Source organism: Canis aureus, chromosome 1 (assembly GCF_053574225.1).
Source record: "Canis aureus isolate CA01 chromosome 1, VMU_Caureus_v.1.0, whole genome shotgun sequence".
Classification (NCBI taxonomy): Eukaryota; Metazoa; Chordata; class Mammalia; order Carnivora; family Canidae; genus Canis; species Canis aureus.
In genome coordinates this window covers 13,213,169-13,219,189 of record NC_135611.1, presented here as the reverse complement: position 1 = coordinate 13,219,189, position 6,021 = coordinate 13,213,169, and the positions used below count along the sequence as shown (strand labels likewise).

The following is a 6,021-nucleotide window of genomic DNA, read 5'->3' as shown; positions in this document are numbered from 1 at the left end:
GCTTTCCACACTTTGTTACCCCTTGATTACCCCCTACCTTGATCCTTATATATATTAAATGGATAGCATTATAAAAGAAACATTGGCTACCTGGGGAGACTGACTTCCAAATACTATTTTGCTCCAAAGAAAACTAGGACTCTTTGGTGATATAATTGATACCAGTGACAGGGAGGTGAATAACAAATTGTGCCAGAAAGAAAATGCTCAAAGAAAAACAAAAAGATGAAGGTATTTCCAAAGACACAGAAACCAGACAACATGAAGAACTTCTAACTTAGTCAGAAGTGGCTTTTCTTTCAAATTCCTCTGTATTATATTTTGTTCAAGTATGTAATTTTTTTAAAAAATATGATTTATTTGTTCATTAAAAATACATTAATAAGCTCACTGCATGTTAACATAAAATATGTTATGACTAATAGCTATGTTTTCCAAAACAAAGGAATTCAGTGAAAAAAAGTGGTATTATACTATATTTTGCAAATGGGTTTTGTTTGTTTGTTTTTTGGTTTTGTTTCAAGTTTTTATTTAAATTCCAGTGAGATAACATATAGTATAATATTAGTTTGTTCAGCAGTATTGAAATATGTGCATGTAATACTTCAATAAAAACAAAATAGCCCCCAAATCCCTATTACTGGCACTGGTGTAAGGTAATGTAAACTTTCATCCACATATTTTGATTTTGAATATTTTGATACAGATGTAAGGATCATTTTCTTTTCTCTGCATTCAGTTCTTAAATGTTGAGAGTTGAATAATTTAATTCCAAGGTAAATAATTCTTGAGAAGAGTTATAATCTCTGATACTCAAATCAATAATTTGAGTGTCTTGATAATTCCTCAAGTTAAATTATGGATATATGAGAGGACATTCAGAAATCTCTGGGGATTTGTGAAAAGTAGGTAATATTTTAGTATCAGAAGAATACGACTGAGGCTTTCCTTATTTTTCTAAATAAACTAAATTACTGTAGCAATAATACAGAATTACATTTCTTTATCCCTGCCTATAAAATGTTCTGTTTTCATGTAGTCAATGAGCAACTGGAATGCTCTTCTATTATACAATAATATAGTGGGTAGAACAAGGATCTCTGCAATCTCCTCAGCCTTCCATCATTGAAAAGGGATTGATAAATTTTAATTCCAAAATAACAAATCAGTTCCATCAGAAAATTAGTCTGTGATGGGGGAAATTCAGTGAAATAGTCAATCTGATGTCATTGGGTCTCATTGCTTCAGAGATCTTACTGCTCAGTCAGTCAGAGAAAATCCTGGGCAGAACTGTGAAGTCAGTATGATTCATTTCTCTACCTTGTCATTATTATTTTCCTTCCCTTTTAAAACATCTTCCCCAAGCAAAGCTTCTCCTTCTCTATTTCTCTCTCCCCCTTAGTTTGTCCAAGTCACCCACTTCTGCTCAACCCTCATATTCTTTTTATGTGCTCAACACAGCAACCATTTATTTGCTTCAATTTTGCTATTTGGGCTCACATCAGTTCGGTGGTACATCTGTTGGTGTTCTCTAGAGTCACTCATGTGACTGTAGGCATCTGGAGCCTTGGTAGCTGGATAGTGGAAGACCGTCTCACTCACATGTCGGTTAGTTCGCTGGGACTCTTGGCTGGAGAGCTTAGTTTTCCTCTGTGTGGCCCCATGAACAGACAGACTGAACTGCTAACATGGTGGTAGGAATACTCTGGAAGGCAAGATAGAATAACAGAGCACTCATCAATCCTCTGCTTATGTCATATTTACTACTTCCCGTTGGCTAAAGAAAGCACATACTTAGCCCAGAGTTAGTACTCAAGGGACTACATGATGTGGAGGGCATGATCATTGATGGACACCAATTTCACAGCCTCCCACGCTATCCCACTACAAATAGAACCACAGCCTCCACTGCACATTTTTGATGCTGGTTCCACATACTTTTCACAGCTCATGTGAGTTCCTGACTATTTTTTTTTAAAGATTTATTTATTTATTTATTTATTTATTTATTTATTTATTTATTTTAGACACAGAGAGTGAGAGAGAGGCAGAGACACAGGCAGAGGGAGAAGCAGGCTCCATGCCGGGAGCCCGACGCGAGACTCGATCCCAGGACTCCAGGATCGCGCGCCGGGCCAAAGGCAGGCGCCAAACCGCTGAGCCACCCAGGGATCCCCAAGTTTCTGACTATTAAAGAATCCCCAATTCCTGGAAAGTTGAATGTTGAGAAGATGTATGCGGCCATGTCTGCCCCTCGCAATACAAATCAAATGCTTCATCAGTTATTCTCAATAGCTTTGAGAAAAACATCTCCCTTCCTGCTTATTCCTACCTCTGCTGTCAAAAGCTTTGATTTACATAACAAATGCTCTATGTGTGAGGCCCTGGAGATAAATCTCTAAACAAGGAAGCGAGAAGATTCAACACCCAAGAACTGGTCCAAATGTGATGCTTCCAATGAACAGGTGAGTATGACAAAGAAAGCCAGGCAGGGGTAGCCATCCTGACCTGCTGGATAAGAGAATGAAAGCTTGGAGTAGGAGTGGAAAGGGGCTAAGCCAGGAAGAGTTAGGGTGGTTGGGGGATCGCATTCTAGGTACAACAGAAGCTTTATAGTGAAGGAAATAAAAGGGCCCAGTGTACTTGTGCAGTACAAGATAAGCATAATTGGGGATGCTGAAGAGAGGAGAGCAGAAGCAAAGCTGTCGAGGGTCTTGCATACCATGTGAAGGGACTGACGCTTGTTCTGACAGAAGAATCCTATACCCTCCTGCCCAGCAAGTGTGCTTTGTCTCAGGTTTCTTCTCTACTCACTTCCAAATGCTTCAAGACTGTGCCTACATCTCATCTTTGTTTCCAATGTAGTTTTGCAGGTTTTTAAAATTTAAATAATATATTCTTCACTAGTATCCACCCCCCACCACCACCCCAGACAGGGGTAAAATACAGAAAAGCAAAGAATAGGAAGCAGTTGCATTTGTTACTCATGGATGCTAAGGGAGAGACAGATGGGATGCCAGAGGACAAGAAGCCCGAAAAAAGTCTCGATTCAAGGTTATGTACTTGTTTAGAGCACAGACCTACAGCCTGGAGGGGTCCTGGTTTGGGGTTATTTTAACTGTATGCACATAAGGTAAGGAACATGAGCTCTATTCTAGATAGCATTAAAGAAAATGATCCAAGATGAACTCTGATTAGAGATAAAAATAATAAGAAAACACTTACCAAATGTGTACAAACTTCCTCACACCGTGTAAAAATGATCATTAACAGGCATACATGGTATGCTGTTATATTCTTAATTTTTTGCACAATAAAAATGTAAGACATGGAAATAGGTTATTTTTTTAGAAGTAAACTAGTAAAATCCACTCCCAAGTGAAGAGTTTACTTGATGATGGAAATAAATAATGATATTGTGAGTATATGACTGGACTATGATATCAACCAAGTGCTATAGGCAATTTGGGTTTCATCCCAAGGATTTATGACTAAAGTTTGTTATAATCAAAAAATATCTCAGACATACATTATATGTCTGACCAAAAGACTACTGAAAGAGGAAGTTGCTCAGGATAGTAAAGGGGCTGAGAGAGAACATGTCAATATACATACATAATAGCTAACTGAAAAAAGAAAAACAAAAAAACACCACCCACAACATCTCTAAACTTGGTAAATGTGAATATTTTGGTCCCCGAAGAGGAGTTGGTTATTATTTAAAGTGGGTGAAATACTGTTTGCTCTCTCTCTCACTCTCTCTCTCCTTCTCTCTCATCTATTGAAAGACTATATGTATTGAAAGTTTGATCTGGTTAAGTTATTATGAGTGTTTATATACTGCTCCTTAATGTTTATTTTCTATTTTGAATTTCAAAAATTAAGAAGACTCATTAGTTCTGAAGTAATCTTCAGATCTTTAAAGTACTCTTGCTGGCAATAATAAAGTAAAATCTATTTTGACATAAAAGCACAGAATAAATAGTTTAGCAATGGTTGCTTGTATGTTGTCATTCTCTCACTTGGAATTAATTTTTAACATAAAAGCATCTTAGAAGTTGGCCTCAACAGTGTCCCTTCCCTGCTATTTTAGGTGGGTTCATAAAACAATGTTTTCCCCAAGTTCTACCACTGAGTGAGTCTATTTGGCTGAAATACAGGAAAATAAAGGATTTTATTTAGATATTGCCTTTGACTTCACATGCATTCTTCTGTCATCTACTGTACGTATGTTTTTTACATGTTTTTGTGTTAAAATCACTAACATGCTGGAGAAAGATTTAATAGTAGAAAAAAGAAAGGGTCACAGTATTTTAAAATTTTTGTACTGAAGTACACTAATAGAAAAGTACATAAATCATAACTGTGTTGATCAATGAATTTTCAAAAACTAACATATCCATGTAACCAGTACGTATATCAAGAAATGGAAGCCCCCACCTGCCGAGTCATTAAATCCTCCCCAAAGCAATGGTTACGCCAAGCTCTAAAATCATAAAATAGTTTTGCCTGTGTTTGAAAGTCACAGAAATGTAGTGATATATATATTGATTGGGTTTATATTTATATTGTAGTGTATGATATATATTTATACTTCTCCCAAGAGTAACTATTATTCCAACTATTAAGACTATAGATTAATTTTGTTTGCTTTTGAACTTTTATCAAAATAGAACCATGTAGTTTATATTTGTGAGTGTCTGGTTTCTTTCATATAGTTTATATTTGTGAGTGTCTGGTTTCTTTCATTAAACGTAAGCTGAGGTTTACTTTTATGAAACAGCATGTTTATGAAACTAGGTTATTCTGTACATTCATCCTCATCAATGTACCCCTTGTATGAATATGGCACAATATGTCTGTCTCATTTTATGGCTAATGGATTATATATATTATATTATATATATACACATACATTTATATTTATAGTTATGTATTTAGTTTTGATATATATTTTTAGTTTTGGTTGTTTGGCTCATTACTTAGGAATGGTTTAGGAAAATGCAAATCAAAAGTACCATGAGATACCACCTTTTACTCACTAGGATGGCTACTATCAAACATAGACACACACACACACCCACACACACCCCAAAGCAGAAAATAACATGGAAAGAATGTGGAGAAATTGAGATCCTTGTGCATTATTAGTGGGAATGTAAAATGGTGCAACAAGGGGCGAAAACAACATAGCAGTTCCTTAAAAAAATAAAAATAGAATTACCCTATGATCCAGCAATTCCACTTCTAGGTATATATCCAAAAGAACTGAAAGCAGGATGTTGAAGAAATATTTGTACATCCATGTTTACAATAGTGTCATTCACAAAAACTAGAACATGGAAGCAACTTAGTGTTTATTGATGGATGAATGGATAAACAAACTGTGGTATAACAGTTTGAAAAAAAAGGAAGAAAATTCTGATACATGGTACAGCATGGGCAAACCTTAAGGACATTATACGAAGTGAAATAAACCAGTCATAAAAAGACAACTACTATATGCTTCCACTTATATGAAGTACTTAAAGTAGTCAAAATCATAGAAACAAAAAATGGAATGGTGGTTGCTAGGGACTGTGGGGAGAAAGAATGGGGAATTACTGTTTAATGGGCTTAGAGTTTCTGTTTTACAAATTACATATGACCTAAAGTAAATAGAAACTACCTCAGTTATCATTTCCTTTTATGTGTGAAGACACAATTTCAATGCTCACAATTCAACTTTTTTTTTTAGCCATGGAGATAAATATCAGGTGATATGCAATATTACCAATGCTGTCTGGTTGGAAACTTCAGAGAAACATTTGTTAATGTTTTCAGAAAAAAATTGAATTAAAGAGAGAAAGAAAGACAGACAAACAGGCAGGCTAAAGTTTTAAGTTATTAAAGTACCATAAATCACTAACTAAAAAACTCAGTTTTTCATATTTTAACATTTCTTCTTCATTAAAATAAATCCTACAAATAGTGGCATCTCAACAATCACTGTTGTTCAGGTGGCATGGTTTACATTGACTA

The 6,021-nt window shown here is 35.4% G+C and overlaps 1 long non-coding RNA gene across 3 annotated transcripts in view; it reads right to left on the bottom strand.

Moving 5' to 3' along the window:
- Positions 1-421: 421 nt before the first annotated feature.
- Positions 422-6,021, bottom strand: part of LOC144307810 (uncharacterized) — a 72,213-nt gene continuing 66,613 nt past the window's right edge. For all 3 annotated transcript variants that reach the window (XR_013374532.1, XR_013374570.1, XR_013374555.1), the window contains one exon: positions 422-1,705. This is a non-coding gene — a long non-coding RNA (uncharacterized LOC144307810). The remainder of the gene's footprint in view (positions 1,706-6,021) is intronic.